Genomic DNA, 13,801 nt, shown 5'->3' on the forward strand with positions numbered 1-13,801 from the left:
CCAAAGCCTTCCTGAGATCAAGCTTTTGAAAATGTGGCTTAGTGTATGAATGACCGTCAGCAAAGGTCACTCTCCATCCCTGCCAACTGATTCAGCCTGCATAAGCTCCTCCACTCTGCTGGGGCAAGGAAGGTAGGCAGAGGAATGTGGCTTCCAGACCAAAACAAAGCACACTGGAAAATAGATAGTCATACATCTACATACGTCGATAGCCTGGTTATAACAATAATGTATGCATGTTGTAGAAAAATTGAAAAAGTCATTTAAGTATGAAGAAGAAAATTTAAATTACCTACAACCCCACCGCTTAGATGCACTTCCTTCCAGTCATGTGTGTGTATGAGTGTATGTGTATGAGTGTGTGTGTGCGTGTGCGTGTGTGTACAGAATGGGGATCACACCATATATATGTACATACATATCCTCCTTTGTTAATTAACATCATATATCAAGGATGTATTGTCAAGTCATTAAGTGTTCTTTAAAAAAAATACAGTGTTAGTGGCATTTTCAATGTATGACCTTTGCCTAAGTCCATGAATCTATTACTGTAAAAATGCCAAAGGGAAAGGGGCTGATGGTAGCTTGACTTCCTAGTGCTCTGCACTCCTTAGCAGTGATTGCCAGATACCGGAAACCAGATTCAAAGGTGTGCTACCCAGAGAAATGGTGGGATCTTTTTTCTCTACAAGAATTTGAGAACAAAAGAGTCCCCTCCAGTGGGAAGTGCAGCTTTTAAAAAAAGTTTCTCAGGCATGCCAGTGATCTGGCATTATAACCAGTCATCTTAGGTTTTTATTCCTTCCCTCACCGGGCCATCCAGACACAGCCTTGAGAGGACACTGGCAAAGAGATGTGCTTGTCTCTTTCCCGACGTCCAGTACCTAAAATCCTAGACTGCCGGCTCCACCTCTTTCCATTCCCTGGGGGAGGACAGAGACCTAGAGAGTGGAGGCAGGGATCATGAGGGGCGACCGTTAGACAGGAATGCAGGCCTAGCCCCTCATGCTTGCTCCTTTCTCTTCCCATTATTACAATGAAGTTTTTTTCAAGCATACAAAAAAGTATAATCCAAGAAGATAAATACCTTGTTTCCACCACTCAACTTCAGAAATAAAAATATCTCTGAACTTCCCGAGTTCCCCTTCCCATTTCTTGCCCTTCCTCCCTAAATGGTGACTACAGTCCTGAGCTTTGGTCTTCATGCCACAGAGATTTTCATATCTTTACTGCATATACATACAAGAGATTATATATATTTCTAATTGAGTTTGAGTTTTGCTCTTGTCGCCCAGGCTGGAGTGCAATGGCACGATCTCAGCTCACTGCAACCACAACCTCCCAAATTCAAGCGATTCTCCTACCTCAGCCTCCTGAGTAGCTGGGATTACAGGTGTGTACCACCACATACCCAGCTAATTTTTGTATTTTTAGTAGAGACATGGTGTCACCATATTGGCCAGACTGGTCTCGAACTCCTGACTTCAGATGATTCACCAGCCTCAGCCTCCCAAAGTGCTGGGATTACAAGTGTGAACCACCGTGCCCGGCCGAAATCACATTTTTTTACATTTTAAACGACATACACTTGCTATCATACCTCGGGACCTTCTTGTAACTTTTTTTGTTTCACTCAATACTTTTAAAGATCCACCTACATTTTAACATCGAGTATTCTAGACTATGAATGTGTCACAACATATTTACCTATTCTCGGGTTTGTGAACATTTAGGACACGTTTTACCACCACAGAGGCACAGCAATAAATATTCTTGCACAAGAATATTGTACCTAATTTTTCCTTGGCTGAGCTCACTAAGCTACGTAGCCTGTGATTGTGAGCTGTTCCCCAGATATGCATAGACTCTGGTTACATACCACTCTGAGCAGTTCTGTAGTTACTAAATTTGTGTTGTGCCATCCTGGAGAGGGTGGAAAGGAAATAGCAGTAGCGGAATGAATGAGTTGGACCCAGTACAACTTGGCAGGTGGAAATACATACAGGAAAACCCCTGCTGAAAAATAGAAGAGGAAAAAAGAAATTCCAGGAGAAACTGTGCTCCCAACTCCACCCTGTGATCAATTCCCAAACTTCTTTCCTGGAGGTGCTCTGAGGCCTGTAGGAGACAGAAAGTCATATACTCAGACATTTATTGATTGAAAAAAGGTGAAGTCTAACTCTTTCTTTGTCTTTTTGATAATTAAATGAAGAAATGTCATAGATGCTAAAGTTCCTCTGAAACATTTGACTAATTGCCTAAATTAGGAGCAATTTTTTTCTATCATTGCCTCAAGTTTTTAAATAATTTTTTTTAAAGAGAATGCTCTTGAAGAATTCAAGCAACACCATAAAGTAAGGTTTATTCATTTGAAGTTTTATCCTCTCTTTCTAAGATCCTCTGAAAAAGCTTAACGTTTATCCCTCCAATTTTGCCCTGCTTTAGCAAGCACTAAAATTTTTGCCCTGAGTTTTTTTTTTTTAACAAAGCTGAAATTAACACTGCTCCCTTGTCCCAACTATAAAAGCTCTTCCTTTACATAGTGGCTTTCACCCATATGGGAAGGAAGCTTATGAGTCTATCATAAGCCACATAAAATGAAATTATCTAAATCTCAATGAAATAGTGTCTGTCTTTGGCCTTTCTTAACTAAAAGAGTAAAGGATTTAGACACAAAGAAAACAGATAGTTGAAATCTGGGCTCCTTTCCTTCCCAGAATGTGCTTGCTCCAAAGTAGGTCAGACTACACTGCTACAAATCTTAACAATTCTTTTTAATACTTTCACTGGTTATATTTGAGGGCTTGGAGGGAGAAGAATTCCTTCAATTAATTAAAGAAAAATTACAGTAGTGAAAGAAAGTCTCTAGACATGCAAGGATCTCTATCTCTACCCCCAGTGAGTTAATCAACATTAAAATTATTATCAAAAGAATCACGGGTAGTGACGCAATTAGTATACAATAGATACTTTCGCGGTCTGCCATGGTTGACTGCGGACATTCATTGCCCCTCCTGGTGTCTGAGCTGACGCAGCTTTGGAAGAGGCCAAGGCCAAGCTGCAAGAAGAGAAAACTAGAACGAACCCGACCACTCTCAGAGTGACATCCTCTCCAGAGGTGTCCAGGGATGGTGTTTTTCAAACCCACAATTCAAGAGAAACTTACTACAAGGCACAGATTTGGATGGAGGTGTGTGGGTGATGCAAATACACTGAAAGCTTGCATATTCTAAGTCTCTAGGGGGCATATTGTTTCTGAATCCAAATCCATTTATTTATTTATTTATTTATTTATTTAGGCCCCTAGCTCTGATACTTCTTCCTTAACCACAAAGTGATAGAGGTGTACCTAAGAGCAGCCTTGCCAGGAAGTAAACAGTGCAATTTTGTCACAGAATCAAAATGTTGCCAGTTTATTTTCTTTCCTTTATTCTTTTGGTGAGGCAGGGTTTCACTCTGTCGCTCACCCTGGAGTGTAGCGGCATAATCACAGCTCACGGCAGCCTCGACCTCCCAGGCTCAAGCTAAATTTTCTTTCTAATTATGTATTTGTGACTTCGAAATCTTTTAAACTCCTTTTCTAAATCATCACAAGCCAGCAAAATCTGCTGGGCTTTAAAGGATTTTTAAAAGACTTCTGGCTTATTCTCTTAGTACATCTGAGTCTCTGCAAGACATTATCCCAGAAAGGTGACTTTTCATTAAGCTATCCAGAAGCAAAATTTTCCAGTGTTCCCCCAATTAACCAATCTAGGACAACACAGATACCATCAACAAATTCTGTCTTCTTTGTATCTAAAAGATAGAGGCCTTATTTCAGTCCTCACTGGGAGGGAAATATTGTTTTTGTATTATTGCTTATGTCCCTAGCATTACTTTCTTAACTGTATTTATTAGCAATTACCAAAAATATACTGCATAAGAAGCAATCTGAAGACTCAGTGGCATAACAAAAGTATTTGTTCTTGGTCAGGTATTTGTGTGTTGTTAGAGAATTGATGACTCTATCTGGGTTGACCTCAGCTAGTCTGGCATTCAAGCTGTGGGCTGAGACCAGGTCTACGCCACTTGTCTCTCATTCTCTTCAGATCAGCAGCTTCCAGAGGTCTGGTCTTCCTGTGTGAGGAAAAGCAGAAACACAAATGAGCAAGCCCATCCCCACTGGTAGACGTAAAGCCTGTGTTTGCTCCACACCCACTAACGTTCCTTTGCCCAAAGCAAATCACACAGCCAGACCTAACATCAAAGGAGCCAAGAAATAAACCCTACTTCCCGTGGTAGAAACACCAACTCCCATGACAAGAGTGTGGACTGAAAGGCAGGTGGGAAAAGTAATGTAATCTACCTCCCAAATCTTTTCTATTTTAAACTAAAGCTAGGCTGTACATAACCATTTTTGGAACCCTAGAAGACCCCACAGAGAATCAGATAAGCTTCTGAATTTCCCCATTACTGGGTATATATCCAAAGGGAAAAAAGTTACTATAGTAAAAAAAATACATGCACATGTATGTTCATCACAGCACCATTCACAAGAGCAGACATGAAATCAATCTAGGTGCCCATCAGTGGTGGATTGGATAAAGAAAACGCAGTATATATTGATATGGTTTGGCTCTGTGTCCCCATCCAAATCACATGTTGGATTATAATCCCCAGTGTTGGAAATAGGGCCTGATGGGAGGTAACTACGTCACTTTGCCAGCCAGAAACCTTTGTGGCCAATGTTGCCTTTGCCCAAGGTTTTACTCAGGCCCACTGGGCTCGTTCCACCCACTTTGCCTGACAGGCGACACTCAGCTAGCACTACTGGCCTAAATCTCACACCTGCCAAGAGCAAGCCAGGCACAGAGCAGCGGGAGGTGTGTGAGCAAGTGAGCATGGGGTCCAGTCACTAAACACAGCCAGGCATGCTGGCCGCAGTGGGGTGGGCAGCTCCAAATGATGTGAAGTTGCAGCTGGACCAGGCGTACAACAAACAGCTTCCACAGCTGGCACCAGGGAATGTGGTGGCACCAGAGGCGAGAAGACACCAGGAACCACAGAGTCTCAAAAGGGTGTCATAGCCCTGGCTTGGGGAGCTCCAAGATCTGGGCTTGCTGAAGGGCCACAGCTCTTCTCTCTTTCTCCTTTCTCTCCTTGTCACCCGCAGTGTGGCAAGCAAGGGGCGTGTTTCAGCCCTGTTTGTGTTACAGCTCTTTTAGCCCTGCCATTCGGCAGATCTCAAGTTCTTGTCCTGTGTCCTGGAAGAAGGAAGTGCACAGAACAAGGGTAGGATGAGTAAGGCCAAGAGGAGTTTTACTGAGTGACAGAACAACTCAGAGGAGACCCTCAGGCAGGTTATCCCAAAGAGTGTTCAGCTCTCAGCAGAGAGGAGACCCTGGAGTGGGTAGCTCCTCTCCATAGGCAGGCCATCCCACCGTCTCTTCAGGTCTGGCTGAGTCTGGGCTTTCATGGGTTTCAGAGGGGAGGAAGTGTGTGCTGATTGGCTCATGGACGGCCATAGGCAGGTTCAGAAAAGGCACCATAAGTTCACATGCTGGTCCATCAGTCCAGCCCCCAGGCTTCAGGTTGTCCCTGGCTTGAAAGTGGGGCTTCACCCGGGACCCACCCCTTTCCACACAGAAGCCTGTCTGCCTCCTGCTGTTGCTCAAGCTGTCTGTGTTGAGATGCACCTGCAGGCCCATGTGGAGCCTCCCTCAGCACCCCCTCAGCCTCCCTTCCATGCTTGTCAGTGCCCAGAATCTGGAGGGGGCTGAGGCAGCAGGGGGCTGGTATGTCAGCACTGCCCCAAGCATGTGCATACCCAGACAGGTTGCAACAGCACCTGGACTCATCCTCAACTTTGCTCTGACATCAGACCAGGCACCGGGAGTAGGGAGAGGCCAGGCAGCAGGAGCAGGCACTTCTGAGCCTGTGGGGGCAAGGAGGTCTCCCCAGATCCCCAAGAATGTAGATGCCCGGGTCTGCGGCTGCAGCTGTGCCTAGGGAGCATGAGCTCTTTTTGTATCAACTCAGGAGGCGGCAGGGCTTCCAACTGTTCCCAGCTCCCACTGGCTCCATGGAGCATGCAGTCCCAGCCCTGCCTTCCCCACTGCAGCCGGCATCATGGCAGCTGTTGCTCCAGGTGGGTCGCTGCTGCCATCAATTGGATCATGGGGGCAGTTCCTAATGGTTTAGCACCATCCCCCTAGTGCTATCTTATGATAGAGTTCTCATGAGATCTGGTTGTTTAAAAGTGTGAGGCACCTCCCTGCCCACCTCCTACTCCAGCCATGTAAGAGGTGCCTGCTTCCCTTCATCTTTCATGATTGTGAGTTTCCTGAGGCCTCTTCATCCATGCTTCCTGTACAGCCTGTGGAACACTGAGCCCATTAAACCTCTTCTCTTCACAAATTACCCAGTCTCGGATATTTCTTTATTGCAGTGCAAGAATGGGCTAATACACATATACAGCGTGGAATTCTATGCAGCCATGAAAAGAATGAAATCATATCCTTTGCAGCAACAGAGATGCAGCTGGAGGCCATTATGTTAAGTGAATTAATGTAGGAACAGAAAACCAAATACTGTACGTCCTCACTCATAAATGGGAACTAAATATTGGGTGCTCATGGACATAAATATGGGAACGATAGACACTGGAGACTACTCAGACGGGGAGAGATGGAAGGGGGAAAGGGCTGAAAACACCTCTTGGGTAGGTACTATGCTCACTCTCTGGGTGGCAGGACCATTCATACCCCAACCTCAGCATCACGCGATATATTCATGTAAGAAACTTACACGTGTACCTTCTGAATCTAAAACAGAAGTTGAAATTATTATTTAAAAAAAAAAAAAAAGTCTAGCCCAGTGTGGTGGCTCATGTCTGTAATCCTAACACTTTGGGATACTGAGGCGGGTGGATGACCTAAGGTCTAGAGTTCGAGACCAGCCTGGCCAAAATGGCAAAAGCCCGTCTCTACTAAAAATTCAAAAATTAGCCTCACATGGTGGCACGCACCTATAATCCCAACTACTCGGATTTCAATGTTGGCTCCTTCACGAGATGGCGAGGTAACTTTGGGCAGATTATTTATGTTTTCCAGGCCTCAGTCCCTGAATGTGTAAAATGAGAGAAACAAGCCTACTTTACATGACTGCTGGGATGACGCAATGAGGCAGCATAGAGAGCTTAGCATAAGGCGTTGTGCATGGAAAATGGGCTCGATAAATACTAGCTGTTAATAACAGCTATTCAATAGACATTTGCTGGAAAGTTACTACATTTGTTTGAAAATGCCCCTGGCAATTTTTCTAGGAATTTTTCTAGGCTGTGATGATATAAAGATACCTGGTGCAGTCCCTGAAACAGGTCATGGTAACTAGGGGTGCATGGGCAGGAGGCACTTAACCAGCCCACGGCATCAGGAAAAGCCCCTAGTAGAGATGACATAGAGTCTTGGAAAATGAATGTGAATTTGCCAGAGAGGTGGGGAATTTGCCAGACACTGGGAAAGGCAGAGAGGGCATTTCAGGCAGAGGAACAGCCAGGAAGGGTGAGGTGTGCTCAGAGGAGATATTCGCGCGTACATAGCGGAGAGAAAGAGAAGCTGGAGGAGTGAGATGGGATAAGGGACAAGTTTAGTTATCATAATTATTTTTTGCTAAGGAGTTGATTATATCCCAAAGGCCATTAGCCAACTAATACTGTTCAAATTGGAATCAATCATTTAATTGCATCATCTCCAACCTACATTAATGCTACACAGTCTCATTTAAACTCCTGTGACACAGAGAGGTCTGGAGTCTGCTGGAAGTGAGATCTTAAGTCACAGTTGCTAAGAGGAAAACAGGAACCTTGGCTGTACTTTCAATCTCATGCAATTCAGCAAAGGTTTAATAGAATCTTCCTGTGTCCAACACAGCACTTGGCGCTTGGGATAGAGAGTTGGGGTGGAGTGAAAAGTGTGAACAGACACGATCTCTGCTCCTAGAAGTTCCAACCTAAGGGTTGGTTTCCAGGAAAAGGCAAACCAAAGCATATCTCATAGAAGTGCTGCAGCTGTGACATGTGCCCAGCCTTCACCCCTCAGCCTGTCCCATCTCAGACCATGCCCTCTTTTAGGTTATATTTTCTGGGCAGTAAACAGGGCTCACCTCCACCGAGCAGGATGGGCTCTTCTGGGTGCCACTCAATGCTGGTCTTCCCGCTCCTGCTGCAGCCCCACGGCTTTCTAGAGGAAAGAAGACAGGGTCAGCAGGGTAGGGTGGAGGGTTGAGAGTGAAGCGAGGCTTGGACTCACCGTGCCTTGCCTTTGCTGCAGGGGAACAATTAAACAGCTTGTGAAGCCCAATTCTGTATCTCACAGGCATTGATGAAAGGGATTTTAAAAAGCTGATTCTAGGCATGAATTAGAAATGAGTTCCTGCTGAATTTTTTAAAGTTGTACTTGTCATACCATTCAGTGGTCATTATCCCTTTTTAATGAATCCACAAGGTTAGTTTTATGATTTGCAAGAAATTCAGAGTTTCAGGAGAGACTGTATGTTAGAGAACCCCTCAGGCCAAGGTCGTTCTTTACAACAAGTAAATAAGCAGCCTCCTTTCCAGGGTGCTCCAGCCTCGTGGGGACCCATTGTGGGGCAGCATCCTTCCCCTGCAGGCCCAGCCTGCTCTGCTTCCATATGAGGTCACCCAGTCCTTTCGTGCCTTGACAGACTCCAATGCTGAATACCTGGAACTCGAAGCAAGTGCTTCTCTCAGCTCCTCTTATGAATGCTGGGTGCCACCTCATCTTTCCCCAAGACATTAGAAGCCAAAGGTCAGAGATGCCTTCTCAGACCTTCCTGCTGCCCTAGCTCAGAGCCAGTGGGTGGGATCCACCTTCACTTGATAGAGATGATTTGAGAGCCAACTCCCAGCAGGAGGGGTCTATAGGCAGACTCTGCCCTGTCCTGGGTCAAGCACGACCCACTTTTCTATTTCTATTTATTTCTTGTTGCAGCTGTAACAACATACCACAAACATGGTGGCTGCAAACCACCCAGGGGTTGATTATCTCACCCTTCTGAAGGTCGGAAGGTTGACACAGGTTCGTCAGTGGGCTAATACCGAGGTGTCAGAAGGCTGCATTTCTTCTGGAGGCGCTAAGGGAGAACCCTTCTTCTTGCCTTTTCCAATTTCTAGAGGCTTCCTGCAGGTCGTGGCCTCAGTCTTTTCCATCTTCAAGCCAGCAGTGGCTGATCGAGGCTTTCTCACATCACAGAACTCTGGCACCGAAGCTTCTCCCTTCCTCTGCCACATTTAAGGACCCTGTGATCACAATGGGACTTCCAGGATAATCCGGGACCACCTCGTTTTCTTCAGGTCAGCTCATTAACAGTCTCAATCCATCTGCTCCCTTCATTCCTCCTTGCCATGTAACATAACATATCCACAGGCTCCTGGGACCAGGACAGGGATGCATGTGCAGGCCACGATTATGCTTACCACAGTAATCAAGGTGAAGGAGATAGGAGAAAACAAACGAACAGACAAAAACCCATTTCCCCAGCTTGTTTAGTGGGACAGACACAACCAGAGAGAGCCCCACGCGGCAGAATGCTCCCAAACAGGAAGGGAAAAGGAATTGCTGTTACAGAAACATCTCATTTCCTCCACTTAACTTCTTTTATCCTCCCAGGATTTGAAGTTGCCAAAAAGGTGGGAGCCTTTCCTTTGTTTATGGCTGCGACTTTGACACGTTAATGACAGGGGACTTCGCTAGGCTTGAAAGAGGGGGGAGGACCAAGGAGACAGCCTGCCTTTCTTCCATCTGCCACCGGCCTATAGGAGCCAGCATTTCACCTCGCTCTGCGGAGGTTTCCTTCATGTATTCCACGAGGATGAGGCCATCTGCTTCCCTGTCTGCAATTAGTTGCACACTTGTGTTTCTGCTGCTTGCATTGTTATTATGTTCGGGTTTTTAAAAGTATGATGTGCACCTCGCCTACATGAATCAAGACTTCCTCAGAGAACAGTGCGTGTTTTCAGTGCATGAGGGAGGGCGTCTGATGGGGAAGGAACCTCTGGGGGATGTTCTGAATCCTGCAGGGGCAGTCAGGCTGCTTTCTTACCCTCACTTCCTGGGAAGACGCGGTCACAGTCAACAGGGAAACATCTTACCATCAATTCTGAAAGCCTCGTGCAAGCTGCTTGGCTTTGTTATTCAGGAGACTAAGGAAGGCCTGCTGGTTGTCTAGAGCAGGAGATAGGGACCAGAAGGGGAAGATGGGATCCTGAGTGTAAGTCGTTCTCACCATTTTATCCTCAAACAGAAAAATGCGCTGGTGGTGGGAACCAAGCGGAGGAATAAGCAAGTTCTAACACTAAAGGCAGGGAGAAGAGAGGGGATGAGGATGTAGCAGCATGGGAAAATAGTTGGTAAGAGATGGCTGGGAGAATGAACAGGTTTAAAAACTGAATTAGAAAAAAAGAGCAGCAACTCCTTTTGCCCGCCTTGTCTGGTGTTGCATGGTCTTGCCAAGATTTTTTCATCATGGTCCTATCAACAAATTACCTGGTAGGAAAAAAAAAATGAAAAAGCTTTCCTTTTAGAGAATGTGCTCACAGAAAGCAACTGTTTCCCTAAGGACTTGTTCTAGTCCCATTTCTACATCTGGGACCTGGAGAGAGAGGGAGTCAGAGCATGTGGCCTGCTGGTGGACGTTCTCTGGCAGTGCAGGAGCAACGCCTCAGGCAGTACAAGGTCTGTGCATGCCTTGGTGGGCAAGCTGATGTGGGGACTGACCCTAGCTCCCTCCTGGGTCCTGCTGCTCTGCCGCTTTTTGGTGGAAAGGGAGGGAGACCCAAACTGCGTAGTCAGAGCTCAGTTGTATCAGTAGACCTTAGCATAGATGCTGGGGGTGGTCGTGGCTTCTATGGGTGAGCCACTTTATTTTTGAATAGTCACGTAGTATAAAATTGCAAAGAAATAAGAGTACATAGTGAAAAGGTTTCCTTCCACCCTTGACTCCAGACACCTAATTCCTTCACTGGAACCAACTAATGTAATTAATGTCTTGCACACCCTGCCACAAGTATTTAATGCATATATAAGCAAACATGTTTAAGTATCCTCTCCCCTTCTTTGGAAATGTAATTGTATTATTTTAAAGGGAATTTATTCTTTAGATCACCTTTAGGTTCAGAGCAAAATTGAGCAGAAGGCATAGAGATTTCCCATATGCCCTCTGCCCCGTGCATCCCCAGCCCCCCCCCCCCCCCCCCCATTCTCAACATCCCTCACCAGAGTGGTACATGCTGTTACAATCAATGAATCTACATTGATGCAACATTACCACCCAAAATCCATAGTTTACGTTAGGGACACACTGTTGTACATTCTAGAGATTTGGGAACATATATAATGCTATGTATTCACCATTGCCTTAGTTTCACTGCCCTAAAAGTCTCTGTGCTGTGAGTATTCATCCCTCCATACCCCAACCCCTGGCAATAACTGATCTTTTTGCTGCCTCTGTAGTTTCGCCTTTTCCCGAATGTCACATAGGTGGACTTACACAGTGTGTAACTTTTCAGATTGGCTTCTTTCTTTTAGTAATATGCATTTTAAGTTTTCTCTGTGTCTTTTTTTGACTTGACAGCTCATTTCTTTTCAGTGCTAACACTCCATTGTCTGAATGTACCAGAGTTTATCCATTCACTTACTGAAGGGTATCATGGTTGCACCTAAGTTTTGGAAATTATGAATAAAGCTGCTTTCAATATCCATGTGCAGGTTTTTGGGCAGACATGGGTTTTCAGCTTCTTCGGGTAAATATCAAGGAGCGTGATTGCTGAATCACATTGTCTCCGTCACCTTCTTTTATCCGTATACAATGTTCTGCAACTTGCTTTTCTTGTTATATTTTAGAGATCATTCCATATTATCTCCAATGAACTCTTTATGTCAGTAAAAGAAAATTGCATGGGAAGGATTATGCATCTAAGCTTATGAAAAGAACATTTTTCTCTTTGATAGCCGTTTTGTGAGACATGGTCGCGGAAGATGAAAAATCCCCTTGGGAAAAAAAAAAGTCCTGCTGAGAAAAAAACCTATGGTTTTTAAAAATTTAAATGGGGGAGTCGGGGAGGGAAACATTCTGGAAGCAGGAACATCATCATGGGGAACAGGGGACAAGAACACTCTTTGATGAAATGAACAAAAGATACAGAGTCAGAAGCTGGTTTGAACTCCGGCTGCTTCTTTTGCTATGTAGCCTTACAAGTCACTCTTGGACCTGGATCCTCACCTTTCTCACCTATAAAAAAGAACCAGTGAAGATGCCTATTTCACTGGTTTTTGGAAGAATCAAATGGGATAATGCACAAGACAGAAGTCTTTGGAAAACATTAAGTGCTAGATGGATATATTCACCCTCTTGGCGATACCAGAGTTCCAAGCCCTGGATGTTGGGTGGAAAGCTGACGTGTCCCCACGCCCCATGGAGCTTATATTCTTAGGGTATGGGCAGGATAAATGAATAAGCTAACAAGAGAGTTTGAAAGGCAGTGCTAGGCAGGAAATAGCACACAGAGAGGTGAGTAAGTGGTCAGATGGGTGCCCAAGTGAGACGGAGAGGCCAGAAGTATGGCTTGCTCAAGGAGTTCCCATAGAGCTGGTTGCCACCCAAGGCAAGGAAGGAAGGGTGTGGAAGCCAGATGTAAATTATCTGTGCCCAGCAGTGCCAGGGGAATGGCAGCCTTGGGAGGAAGGTAGGCAGATAGCCAGGTTGTTTTCTCCTTTTTCAAACTGAAGCTCCTCCCCCTGGCCTTTTCTCTTCCTAAGGCTTGTCTGAGGCTGGTGGCACCAAGCAAGGCAGTGGAGGCCATAGGCCAGTGTAACACGACTCTCATCGATGCACAGATCCGGAACAGGAGCCCGAAGGAGGTCAGAGGTAGCAGGGAGCCCGGCTAGCTACATGCTTTCCTTCCACACTGCCTTTGCAGCTGGGCTAAGCTGTTTGTTTGGATTGTAGAGTGGTTTTTTAATTTTCTGCTAACATCACAAAGCAGCGCATTTGTGCATGTTTATGTGTGAATATTTAAAATGAAACAAACTTTTATATAAATGTACAAACGGACAGAGATGTATTTCTAAGCTTTTGCTGTACTTCTAAGTGCAGTGAGAGCAAAACAGCTTCTCAGATTCACCCTTCATTCAAAAGAAAGCCTGGAGCCACTGGGGTGGGGGTCAGGGGGGCAAGAACGGGCCTGGGGTGTCTCAAGCTGCAGGAAGAGAATCCAAGAGGCACCTGCCTGAGCTCCTATTGCAAATGCCCCAGAGGTGACTGAAAGCCTCCCAGCCTAAATCCAAGTTTATCCCAGGCCACCTTGTGAATAATAGAGGTAATAGTCATCCTCCACGAAAGAAACACTATGTGCAGAGTACAAAGGTTAAGGATGTTCTCCAGTTCTCCCAGCACACCCAGGTTGGTGCTGCCCAGGTGGGTCTCAGGGACTGGTAGGTAAGGGGTGGAAACCGAAGGGAAACCTGTACCATCCTCTGAGAAAGCCTTGATTTAAATAAAGTTTTGTGACCCGACTAAGGGCAAAAGCTAGTCAGTGGCCCAGCTGGGATCCCAACACAGATGTACCTAGTTCTAGATGCAGCATCTCTCAACCCATAGCACTGCATTTGGGCCCCCATTTCCATCCACAAATCACCAGAATCCTTAGGTTGCTGGTCTCAGGGACCCCTGAGAGGCTGCTCAGGGATCCCACTAAAGACCACTAGGCAGACCCAGTTTCCTAAGCAGAGTCTATAACCTGGCG

Source organism: Sapajus apella, unplaced genomic scaffold (genome assembly GCF_009761245.1).
Source record: "Sapajus apella isolate SASKATOON/1434 unplaced genomic scaffold, GSC_monkey_1.0 scaffold72, whole genome shotgun sequence".
Lineage (NCBI taxonomy): Eukaryota > Metazoa > Chordata > Mammalia > Primates > Cebidae > Sapajus > Sapajus apella.